The 13,216-nt window shown below is 33.9% G+C and overlaps 3 long non-coding RNA genes across 3 annotated transcripts; all 3 read left to right on the forward strand.

Moving 5' to 3' along the window:
• Window positions 1-5,763: 5,763 nt before the first annotated feature.
• On the forward strand, window positions 5,764-6,288 carry LOC110181994 (uncharacterized). The gene is made up of 2 exons (XR_002319535.2): window positions 5,764-5,912; window positions 5,973-6,288. It is a non-coding gene; the product is annotated as an uncharacterized LOC110181994 (long non-coding RNA).
• Window positions 6,289-8,774: 2,486 nt separating this feature from the next.
• On the forward strand, window positions 8,775-9,378 carry LOC110181967 (uncharacterized). The gene is made up of 2 exons (XR_002319533.2): window positions 8,775-8,994; window positions 9,055-9,378. It is a non-coding gene; the product is annotated as an uncharacterized LOC110181967 (long non-coding RNA).
• A 1,947-nt stretch (window positions 9,379-11,325) lies between these two features.
• Window positions 11,326-11,851, forward strand: LOC110181968 (uncharacterized). The gene is made up of 2 exons (XR_002319534.2): window positions 11,326-11,467; window positions 11,528-11,851. It is a non-coding gene; the product is annotated as an uncharacterized LOC110181968 (long non-coding RNA).
• Window positions 11,852-13,216: the final 1,365 nt, after the last annotated feature.

Raw genomic sequence — 13,216 nt, forward strand, 5'->3', positions numbered from 1 at the left:
TTGAATTCGGAAAGCTGTCCCATGTTAGTTTTTCTTAGATTTATAAATCTGCATACTCAGTTTGGAATCAAATAAAATTTTAATTTTTTCCATTTTTTATTTTTTTAATTTTACGATATAAAGCCCTAAAAAAATGGAAAAAATTTTTTAAATTTTATTTTCGATCGGATATGGCTAGTTCGACTCGGCTGATGATGCTGATCAAGAATATATATGATTTATAGGATCGGAAATGCCTCCTTCATTAAGTTTTATGGTTCTGACTAAAACTTTAATAGTAAAACTTTAATCTAAACTATGTCTCTATACATATCTCTAATACCGTATATATCATTGCTTGTTTATTGTTGATATTTATGTTTTTTTTATGAAAAATAATCTAGGAATACATTTTTAATATAAATACATCAAAAGCAGCTTATGCTACTTTCAATAACTTAAGAGTTTTGACGATATTATGCGACAATTTAATTTTTCTTTGACATATACCTTGAATACCTTTTATAATACGCTTAACAATCGGTTTAATTGTATATTTCCTTCTAAGAAATGTATTATTTTAACGTCTGTATTGTTTGTTGCCCCGAATAAGTTCCTTATTGTCTTTATTAATTCTTTTTCTATCTATATATCTGTAAATATTTATAGTTAAATATTTCTATAATCCTATTTTGAATTTTTTCTTAATTTTGTGTCATATCCCCTAACCAATTTAGACCAAATTTTCCTGAAAACCTCCCATTGTGACACCAGACAAAGGCTTCACCTCGAAATGGACCGCAGTTTTGGCAGTTTGGGGAAGCATTTTGGAGTTTTGGGGCCGGAGGCCAGCAGAAAACAGAAATAGTTTGTCAGCTTGGTTATCTGTGGCTTTGTCATATCCGCACACAGGCACAGACAAAAAGAATAAATATATAGATATATACATATATATATATATATTTAAACCTATACAGGTGGATATATAACTATATTCTGGTGACTTTTCGGTTCGTTTAACTTTGTTTGCCAGTTATGTGGCCAAGTAAAAATATAAATGCCAGCACAGAGTTCAATAAAGGAACTTATATATTTAAATAAGGGTAAAAACTTTAGTTAAATTTTAAATATTTATATTATCAATTCCTAAAATGAAGAATATATCAATGATATAGGAGTTTCAAGGTGAATTTTTAACACTTCCTTTTTAACCTGTTTGTTTTTTACCCTACACTAAACAGTACTTCATATATATCCTAATGGTTTTTATTTTAAATGAATAAATCATACCCTTATATATTATTTATTATATATATTGTCACTTGCTTTTCTTACAACCTTATTCCTTATTCCAAAATGTCCCTGACAAAAGTTGATTTTCTGATTTCGACTGCTTGTAAATCTGAAATATTATCTTTTGGCCATGGCAAGGACATGGACATGGAGAGGCGGCCGAGAAGGCTTTCAATGCTGACACTGCACACAGTTGCCACTTAAAACCGAAACCGAAACACCCCCCGGGGGGGGGGAGGTGCTGAGGGGGATGAGTGGGTGGAGCTGTGGGCCTTTGGGTGGCCATGGAAAATGAGAAGCGACAGTGACGAGGACGAAGGGGACAAAAAGCTGACAGACAATCCGCACTCGGCTACAGTTTTCATACCAAACCGACCGACCCGATCCCCCCTTTCTTTCCTGACCCCCATGAACTGACTGGGCTTAACCCCCAAACTCTCTGGTAAAAAGCACCCCATCTTTTTTCCAGCACTGAAAATAATAGGGGAAGCAATCACCTAAAATATATAATAATGTAGTATTAACGTAGGAATCTTGATGGGAATTATATGTCCAAAGATATTAGTATTTCCATTTACACTGTTAATAGTGACATTAATATTATAATTTGAAATTAAATTGATAAGCAGTAAGTTAAATATTAGCAAACTAAATCAATTATGCGTATATTGCATATTGATTTTTATCATTATTTATGTCAATATATGAAATATTCACCTTTATATGAAGCGATTAAATATTATGATTTTATAATATCGATCTCCTTTTCTTCTTTATATAGATCAATTTCTTTTTTATATAGACTTTTTCTATGTTTAATCCTTAAACCTAAAGTTTCGATTATATCTATATAAATTCGTTAAGTTTGTTGTATATTTTGATTGATAAATTTTAATAAAAATATGATATATTTTATATTAAATTGTTGTAAATTCTTAGATTTCCTTTTCTCCAAAGTTTTCTTGTACGTGGTTTGAATATCAAAACATAGATATAGTAATAGCATTTTTGTTTAGACTTCATTAATTTCGATAAGTTTTAAAAAGATCTCATTTGTTTCGATAAGTTATTCATTATATTTTAATCAAAAAAGTTTGCTTATCATTTTAATAAATATATATTTTTTTCATATTAAAATATTTTTCAGTGTATGAGACCCTTCCCCTCCATGTTTTTGCTGTCCATCGGCCTTCGTTTGTGTCTGCGAATCGCACAAATCCCCAAGTGCCCTCAGAAATGCAACGGGTGGGGCTATAAAGGGGCGTCGTTGGTTCTACAAAGGGGGGCATTGGGCATTGGGTGTTGCAAGAGCTGTGGTTCGATGCTAGAGGATAGAGGTGTAAGGGGGGGTGTGTATTTTTTTGGTGGGGTTCGGAGTCGGCTGGCCGGCCGACAGACGGCAGTTGCCATTGCCTTTGGTCTGCTTGATATTTTGTCATTTGTGTCACGTTCGCCATTCATGATGATTTCGTTCTCGTTTTGTTCGTATCTCTCTCTCTCTCTCTGTGGGTTCTTCTGGCCCCCGTCTCCTGGTAGCACCCCCCTTTTGGTAACCCTCCCCCCTCTTGGCCCCCTTTTCGGTCATTCATTCTGGTTATACTCCCTTTTTCTGTGTGGCATTTTGTGCGCCATTTTGCCGTTTTTATTTATGGAATGCAGCTACTCTCTGTCTGATGTTGTTGTTTTTGTTGTTGTTGTTGTGGGTACCCCTTGCAACCCCCCTTTCGTAACCCCTCTCCCCCCACCCTGTTGACTGTCCCTGTGGTACGTGTGTTATCCTTCTGCGTTCATCCATTTCGAGCATTCCGCCTGCCACAATAATTCCCACGTACACTATGCTTTCGTACAGGCAACAAAAATTATGAGGAAATAGGGGAAAAATCTTATTTAATATATTATATAAATTGTTTTAAATATTAAATTTTAAGTATTAATAAATTTCTGTAGTTTACACAAACAAACAAAAAATAAAGAAAATAAATTAAAAACCCCGAATCGTAATTCTTACAGTTTGAGTAAGGATAAGGATCCTCTCACCAATATCTTGTTTATTTAATTTTAATATAAGATATTAAATGTATATTTTGTTTTATAGTTAACCATGTTTAAACCAAATTTTCCTGGTGCGTTTTCCAACTTCAATTTTCAACTCCAAGCCCAAACTTTAGGCGCTCCCTCTCTCTTTCTCTTTGCTCTATAAATGTATCCACTTTCGGAATTTTCCTTGCCTGGAAAACCCCTTCCCCTCAACCCCACTACTTTCGACTATCCACCTTTCTCCTTATTTTTTGTGTCAGTGCGGAGCATAAATTTCCAGCATTTTTCTTGTTGCCAAAAAGAGAAAAACAAGGAAGCGCAAAAACCCACAAAACTGGGCGGAGCTGGGGCGGAAAATATAAAAATAGGAAAAGGAAAATGCAGAGGTTGGGGGCAGGGGCAGGGGCAGGGATAAGCGTAGATAACGTCCGGCGATTTTCTATATCATGGCAAGTGAACATGAGTTGTTCAAATAGTTATCAGAAAGTTGACTCAAGCAGGAAAAGTCTCAAGGAAATTGGTTAAATTTATAATAAATAACGATTATATAAAAATTATAATTTTAATACAGATCATTTTGTTTTGATAATGATTATTTTTATTTAAATAATAATATATATCTATGTATGTTTTTCCTTATTACTTTCAAAGCTCCCTACGCTGTGATTGCCATTGCATAGGTTGCTTTCCCATTTCCTTTCTTTTTCCTTTTTTTTATGGTTATTTGTGGTTGAATCTCTCACTCGTTCACTTTTACCTCCCATATCTTTTTTCTCCTTTTTCGATTTTTGCAGGTCCCTGATAGTTAAGCCCAATTTTTTTCCTGTTCTTTTGGGGGAGATAACTCCAATTCCGATTCCCCTATACTATATATACCAAGAACGTTGTCAAGTCTGCAGGGGATTTGCATTTTATTTGCGCAACCAGGCAACATTTATGAAACAGGACAACAGGAAACTGAGTTTAATGAATACTCTTTAAAATATGGATTTGTAAAATAAATAGAAATATTCAAGAAAGATTTGTTTTACTAAGTATTTATACAAACAAAAAAACTCAAACAAAAGAACTTAAAGCTTCAGCTTAAAAAAATGAAACTCGAGAATATTTTCCTGGTTAAATAATTTAAAAAGTATACATTTTACCTTAATTTTTTTTTTTTAATTCATTTAGTATAAATAAACTATTTAAAATCATTGCTAAACTATAAAAGTATTTATAACCATTAAAGATGTGTAAAACTTTTGTACTACAATTAAACAAGTTAAAAACCTTGTCAAATTAACTAAAATAATTTTAAAAAATATTAAATATATACATATAAATATAAACAAAATATGAAATAATTAAAAAGGCATTAAAAAAAGGTGCACAATTTATTTACTATAATTAAAATATCGCAAATCTGCACCAAAAATGTTTGAAACAATTTCAAAATAAATGGGAAACTTCATCAACCTCCTTCTAGGGTAAACAAAAAAGCCCTCAAAGGACCTCAAATTGGAGGGCAATTTTGAAAAGGACCCTCCCCGCCTATCCTCTCAAAAATATGGAGATCTGTGGTGGACATGTATTTGACAAAATATTTCAGTTATTTACATTTGGTTTTGGTTTTCGTCTCTTTCGTCCAATTCATGTTTTCCGGACGACACCTAACGGACGTCAACTTTTAGGCTAACAAGCAGACAAAACCAGAAAACATAAATCTTGGCCACATTTATATGGCTGTAACACCTTCTGCCATCGCCCATTTTCCATGCATTTTCCTCGCCATTTCCCCAGGACCTCTCCCCTTCGTTCCTTCCTTCGTTTTCCCCAGCGATGGCCGACAAAAACCCAATGAAACTTTATGCATATTAAACTTTTTACATTATTTTTTGTGGCCATCGCCAAAAGTTGGAACAACCGAAAAACAACAGCAACAAAACAAGAGCAAAAAAAAAATTAAAACAAAAACGCTACAACCTAGGGAAGAAAATAAAAATAAAAAAGAAATTATGTGAAATGGAGGGCGCTAAGCCACGAAATATATTTTTATTTTATTGTTTTAATTTTTTGGCTGCCCCAAAAAAGGTGAGAAGCTTAAAGTTTCAAGGGAAACGGAAGAGGTGGAAATTTAACTGAACGGAAGTTGGCCAAAAATAAATGTAAAATTATGAAAATAGTTAGTTTAACTTTTAACGAAACTCTTTTTGAAATATTTGCTGACGAGTTATTGCTTTTTGCTTTCATTTCCAAGATGCATTTTGAGAGAGATGATGTTGAGATACATACAAATAAATACGTTTACTTACAACATTTAATAAATTGATGTATTATTTGCCACAATTTATATTTTGTACTATTTTTAGAAGCCGTTTCTGTTAGAAAACTTTAAAAACCAACTGACTATGGTTCTCTTCTCGAAATTTGAAAACTATATATCATGGAATCCAATGTCATTATTTTGTTTACCTTCCGAACGAATGCGAGAACATATTCAGTACACCAACGCATTAGCAAGTAGTAAGGTCGAAAAAAAAAAAAAAAAAATTTTATATTTTTCATTTTTACACAAAAAAACAAAAAACTGGAAAACTTTTCTTTGGCAACCGAAATTTTGAGTAAGCCTACATATACGCGAGTTTATCAGTTACTATTATTAACAAGCTTTTCTTTCCAAGATTCCGCAAGGCCGTAGCGAATTCATTATCCTTAGTCATGTCTTCAATCAACAATGGAGAAGTCCACATCCCCAATGGAGATACAACGCCAAGTAACGCTTCTCTTACGACGTGGCACAGATCTTGGACTTTGGATGCTGCAAGGGGTTCCAGTTCCAGTGATCCGCCTGCTATCCGCTCTAGTTTTCCATAAGGGTGCCTACTGCTTCTGGAAAACCAGAGCGAAGAGAAGACCCAGCAGAGTGGATCCGCGACAAATACATACCACAACACAGGGGGAAGTGTCCAATATACGCAATAAATAGGGTCAAAGTAACATATCAGTGTACCATTCCTATTGGGTTCAGGTCTGAATAAGGTCGGATTGGAGAGGACTCCTCATATAGTACATACACACTAGGTTAAAAAAAGCATCTAGGTTTTAAAGCAATTCTGCAAATGAATTTATTAACTGAATACAATTAAGTCACATACAGGGATACTACATATACCGGAACTATATACAATAAATTGGAAAACTGCTAGGATATATGTGACTAAAAATGTCATAGCAAGACACAATTCATAATTCTACTCTTCACATTCGGTAAAGTCCTACGCTAGAAAGACCACAAAAATTTCTGGACAAATTTACGGCTCCACAGGACGACGATGTCTACACAAACAAACACACACACACTCGTCCACAGTTTAAATTAACAAAGCAGCCAACAGATGCAAAGATATAAAGATACACACACCAGATACTTTCGCTGTGAAACGAGTATTTCAGAATTTGTGGTCGTGGGGAGGAATGTAAATGATACGAAGGATGCGAAAGATCGAAAGATACTAAGGACGCACACACATATCTGAAATTAGCAAGCTGGAGATCTAAGGCCAAGCTACATGAATATTTAGGAAATGCATTTAGAAAGGAAAATTAAATATAATAAGTTAATTGTAATAAACATAGAAAAGGGGAAATTTGTTTAAATATAAAAAAATCTTTAAATATAAATAGTTCAGCTATTATAGAAGAATAGGATTCTATAGAATATATTCCTTTATCATTAAAATTACTGCAAAATAGTTAATTAATCAATTATTGCTGCGCCACGGAAACCGATAAGAATGTATTAATTAAATCGATAACCAATATATTTATTTATATATTTATTTATGCCCTAATGTAAACAATTCTTTGTTAATTATTAATCAATAATTTCTTCAATTCTTAATTGAGTATTATATTTCCATAAAAAAGATTTGAATTCCAATATAAATATCGACTATAAAATGTTTAAGCTACCACATAAAATCGGTTTTTCTTTACAAATAACATATATACATATATTATTATTATTATTTTGATTTTTTTTTTTTGACAACCAAAAAGTAATCTTAGTTTTGCGCAGCCTTAAACAGTTGTCATATTTTTGCGGTTTGCATGGCCAAAAATGGAGGAGGAATACACAAAACCAAATCAAAAACAAACAGAGAAAATTTCATATTCAATTTTTTGGTACGGGGCTGGGCGGAGAGGGGAAAATCAGTTGTTGTTCACATGCATGTCACAAGGAGCGAAGAGAAAAACTTGAAACTTGTCTGACATTACGTGAAGTTGACAACATGTCAAAAAACGAGAAAAGATATCCCCAAAAGAAAACGGGGGTCTGTGCGGGGGAGGGGCTACAAAAAGGAAAAAAAAATAAGAATGAAAACTACAAGAACTTGGCAAAAACCAAGTGACAACATTCATGTTGCCAACGCAAACAAACAGAAAATGCAAAAGATACAAAAAAACTTGAAAAATATAAAAGAAAAGGGTGCAGAAATTGGAAAGTGGGGGTGGAAAATTCCATGAATAGTAGGGGCTGAATAGCAAAATCTCATAATATTTGAATACAACAAAAAAAAAATGTATAAGAAAATACAAAACAAAATTAGGGGAAAAGAACCAAGTTGTAATACAAAAACAAAACTACTTTAGTTTAGAGTTCAGTGCCATTGGTAAAAGGACTTTTTTGGGGCTGAGTAATATTTCCATCCAAAGATCTTGAGAAATCAAATTAACCCCTTTATACAATTTTAGGCAGACCACTTAATTTTAAAATAAAACATTAAAAAACTCACCCAAGCTGAGGAGAATGTTGGTCTGCTTCTTTTCTAAAAAGAAAAACAAATAAGAAATGGAAATTTTAGAACAAATAAATAGGTAAATTAATAAATAATTCAAAAATAAATAATAAAAGGCAATAGTTCAATAAATTAATATATAGATAAAAGGATAATTGGTTATGTTTTAATTCATAATAATTCTTAAAGTTTTCAAATCACATAAAAGAAACATCTAATAAATTTTAAATAAATCTCTATACATTTCTGAAATTTAAAAACAACTTATTACTTATTATTACTTATTTTTTCGATTTTTCAAGAGCTTACCCCCAAATGCTACTACCCCAAGCTGCTACCCTATATTCTCCTTGAGGGAAAAAGTATTTTCCGCAACAAACAAGCCAAAAGTGACACAGAACAGCAGATTTTGCCTTGTTCGTGTTGCTGTTTCTGGTTTTTCTTTTGCCTTTTTTTGCACTTTTATTTATTTATGCATTTTTTCCTTTTTTTGTTCATTTTTCCCCTTTTTTTGGTAAACACACACACAGCCACAATAAATGCATTAAGGCGTGGCAGCCAACGACCGCCCACATGAAAGGGTGCTTCATCTTTTCGATTTGACTGGAAAAAAGGATAACTATTTTTTATTTGTTTTTATATTTTAAATTTAAGTTAAGCGTCTGCTCAATTTTATGAGTTTTTATAAATTTTGGAACTTCTCGAAATTTAAAAAACTATATATCATGGAATCCAATGTCATTATTTTGTTTACCTTCCGAACGAATGGGAGAACATATTCAGTACACCAACGCATTAGCAAGTAGTAAGGTCGAAAAAAAAAAAACAAAAAATTTTTATATTTTTCATTTTTACACAAAAAACAAAAAACTGGAAAACTTTTCTTTGGCAACCGAAATTTTGAGTAAGCCTACATATACGCGAGTTTATCAGTTACTATTATTAACAAGCTTTTCTTTCCAAGATTCCGCAAGGCCGTAGCGAATTCATTATCCTTAGTCATGTCTTCAATCAACAATGGAGAAGTCCACATCCCCAATGGAGATACAACGCCAAGGGACGCTCCTCTTATGACGTGGCACAGATCTTGGACTTTGGATGCTGCAAGGGGTTCCAGTTCCAGTGATCCGCCTGCTATCCGCTCTAGTTTTCCATAAGGGTGCCCACTGCTTCTGGAAAACCTGAGCGAAGAGAAGACCCAGCAGAGTGGATCCGCGACAAATACATACCACAACACAGGGGGAAGTGTCCAATATACGCAATAAATAAGGTCAAGGTAGAAAAATAACATATCAGTGTACCATTCCTATTGGGTTCAGGTCTGAATGAGGTCGGATTATAGAGGACTCCTCATATATGTACCTACACACTAGGTTAAAAAGGCTTCCCGGTTTAATAGCAATTCTGCAAATGAATTTATTAACTGAATACAAATAAGTTACAGGGATACTACATATACCGGAACTATATACAATAAATTGGAAAGTTGCTAGGATTCATAATTCATAATTCTACTCTTCACATTCGGTAAAGTCCTAGGCTTGCTTACTGCTTCTGGAAAACCAGATCGAAGAGAAGACTCAGCAGAGTGGATCCGCGATGATTAACTACTCAATATACAACTTATCACAACCCCGGTGGAAGACATACAACATAAACATTAAATAGTGTTGGTGCTCGATTGGAAATGTATGTTTTGTTTTTGAGTACAGGGTATGTCATGGTCGAGCACACTTGACGGTGGCTTTCTTACATGTTCAGTTACCTTACTCCCCTTGGAAATCCTCCTCCTTGGCGACGTCCGTTTGCTGTTTGTTCAGTTCGTGACTGGTTGCATTTACGGGGGAGGATTGAAGGGCGTGGGAGAAAAGATGTGAGGTACATATGGCAGTGGGTGGACTAAGGGGGCGTGGCGGGACAAGCACTTGACTCACCAAAAAAAAAAAAAGAAAGAAATCGGTAGCCGCAACCTTTTGTTGTCAGTAAACTTGGTTTTGCCAGCTCCTTAACGCTTTGTTTTTGATTTTATATTTGCACTGATGAGGTGAAAATTAAATAAAAATAAATTAAATAATATAAATTATAAATTTATACTATTTAATTAATATTTTTCAAAAGTATCTTATTAACTCCAATCGTACTAAGCCTTGATATTTTAATAAGGCTTACAAACTTCTTGTAAATTATATTAATATCATTTGTTTAGTTTTAATAAATATGTAAATATTGATATTAAATACACCATTGTATATCTTTGGCCTTTAAATGTTTCTTCTTCTCGAGGAGAAATTTCCATTTTGTTGTTGTGGCCATCGACCTGCCAGTCGCCCCTTAAAAACGCCCCTCCCCCCTCCCCCACCCTTCATTCGTGGGTGGCACTGGGTGGGCGTGGCAGTAAGCTGCGCCTTATCACGGAATGGCCAACATTTTCTTACCGCTACTTGTTTGTTTTACGTCGGGCTTTCATTTTCCTCTTTTTCTTATTTCTTTGTAGTTCCCTTAAGGTACTTACATTTTCAATAGGAACTCGGCAAGTGATAAAATAATATTGGTTAAATATTATTTATTAAGGTCTGATAACCTAATAGTACTTGTATTATAATTCTAAATGTTATATTGGTTTTAAGAGAATCCAGATTACCAAAATTATATAAAATCTCACTAGGTTGTTTATTTAATTGGTTTAGATTTAGTTCTTTACTCCGTTCTGGGCTTAATACTTCGGCTGTTAACTAATTTTGAATTTAAAATATTACACATTTCTCAATAAAATATGCAGAGTATTTAAAAGACTTCTTCAACGAACATTGGCCTTTCCTACTTGTTTTTCGGTGCTACAGTGATTTTTGATAACTGACATTTGTTAGCGTTTACCAAGCAGCGGGGTTAAAAAGTCGAGAATGAGGGGCACCCCGAGCAGGTACAGGAGCCAAAGGTAACGGTAAAGATAAAGGTAAAGGCAAAGTTTAAAGCTTCAAATGAGATGATAGATTAGGAATGAGAGTGTGGATCCCAACGACCTTTAATCATTTATTTCATTCATTATTTCTCATGTTTTTTATATCTGTTTTTTATAAATTTGTTATATTTTCTATGCAATATTATAGTATAGTTTTATTAATCGTTATTTTTCTCATATATCTTCCTATAGTTTTTGAAATGTATAGTTGTTTACTTTTACTTAAAAAACTATATATCATGGAATCCAATGTCATTATTTTGTTTACCTTCCGAACGAATGGGAGAACATATTCAGTACACCAACGCATTAGCAAGTAGTAAGGTCGAAAAAAAAAAACAAAAAATTTTTATATTTTTCATTTTTACACAAAAATACAAAAAACTGGAAAACATTTCTTTGGCAACCGAAATTTTGAGTAAGCCTACATATACGCGAGTTTATCAGTTACTATTATTAACAAGCTTTTCTTTCCAAGATTCCGCAAGGCCGTAGCGAATTCATTATCCTTAGTCATGTCTTCAATCAACAATGGAGAAGTCCACATCCCCAATGGAGATACAACGCCAAGTAACGCTTCTCTTACGACGTGGCACAGATCTTGGACTTTGGATGCTGCAAGGGGTTCCAGTTCCAGTGATCCGCCTGCTATCCGCTCTAGTTTTCCATAAGGGTGCCTACTGCTTCTGGAAAACCAGAGCGAAGAGAAGACCCAGCAGAGTGGATCTGCGACAAATACATACCACAACACAGGGGGAAGTGTCCAATATACGCAATAAATAGGGTCAAGGTAGAAAAATAACATATCAGTGTACCATTCCTATTGGGTTCAGGTCTTATTGAGGTCGGATTGGAGAGGACTCCTCATATAGTACATACACACTAGGTTAAAAAAGCTTCCCGGTTTAAAAGCAATTCTACAAGTGAATTTATTAACTGAATACAATTAAGTCACATACAGGGATACTACATATACCGGATCTATGTACAATAAATTGGAAAACTTCTGGGACATATGTGACTAAAAATGTCATAGCAAGACACAATTCATAATTCTACTCTTCATATTCGGTAAAATCCTAAGCTAGAAAGACCACAACAATTTCTGGACAAATTTACGGCTCCACAAGATGACGATGTCTACTTAAATAATTTATCTTTTCGTGACCCAAAACTTAAAACTTTCCTGACTTAACAAAAGCAAGAACTCTTCTCAAATGTTTTCCATCTTCCCTCTCGCTTACTTCCATCTGTTTTCTTCCTGAATTTGGAGCAGAAATTTTCAAGGACGTCAGAGATCAACCGATTTCGATAACTTTTCGATAGTCCCAGAAAAGTGGGAGGCAAGTAAAACACCACCCACCCACAATACAAAGAGTGAGAGAGAGTGGGAGAGATGGAAAGAAAAGCACTTCGCAGCTTAACACCCTAATGTGAAATATTTTTTGTCTCCCCTCGCCGACACCCACAACGGGACATTTTAACCCCCGACTGCTCCCTAATTTTCGTCGAACATCTTCTTCTTCACCGTATTGAAGTGTGACAAGGAGAGCGAGTGTGGGAGTGGGGCAATGGAGGCAGGAAGGTGGCGCGAAACGACTCGCAAGAGCGCCACCCACAGTCGGTCCCTCTCTTTTGCTCCCTGCACACGCCTCTCTGTCGCGCTCAGTTGTTTCCCCCTCTCTTTTTGTTTTTATTATTATTATTTTTTTTTTTGTATTTTTGCCTTTGCTTTTATTGCGCTTGATCTTTGGCTTATTACCATGTCGCATTTTTTCGCCTTCCATTTTTTTTGGCATGCGAATTGCAAACGCAAACAGAATACAAAATGTTTTGAATTATTTTTGAAGAAGTAACTTAGCTTAGTAAGCTTATAAGTTTATGGTGTGTAATTTGTTATATATAATTATAGGATACTTATTTTTTCTTTTTAATAATTTATTTATTTTACATTAGTATATATAATTAAATTTGGTTTTTTTTTCTAAAACATGTTATATAGGCAACTGATCTCTTTTATTTATTATTATTTTTTTATATCCACAAAGAACAATTTGTTCTATAACTTTCAATTTTAATTTGGACTATTAATTTTTGTGTAGTTTCCGTTTCTTATTTTATTTAATATTTCTAGCTGAAACATATTTGTATTTTAAAATAGGTTTTT

Source organism: Drosophila serrata, unplaced genomic scaffold, assembly GCF_035046125.1.
Source record: "Drosophila serrata isolate PLE 108 unplaced genomic scaffold, ASM3504612v1 contig_276, whole genome shotgun sequence".
Classification (NCBI taxonomy): Eukaryota; Metazoa; Arthropoda; class Insecta; order Diptera; family Drosophilidae; genus Drosophila; species Drosophila serrata.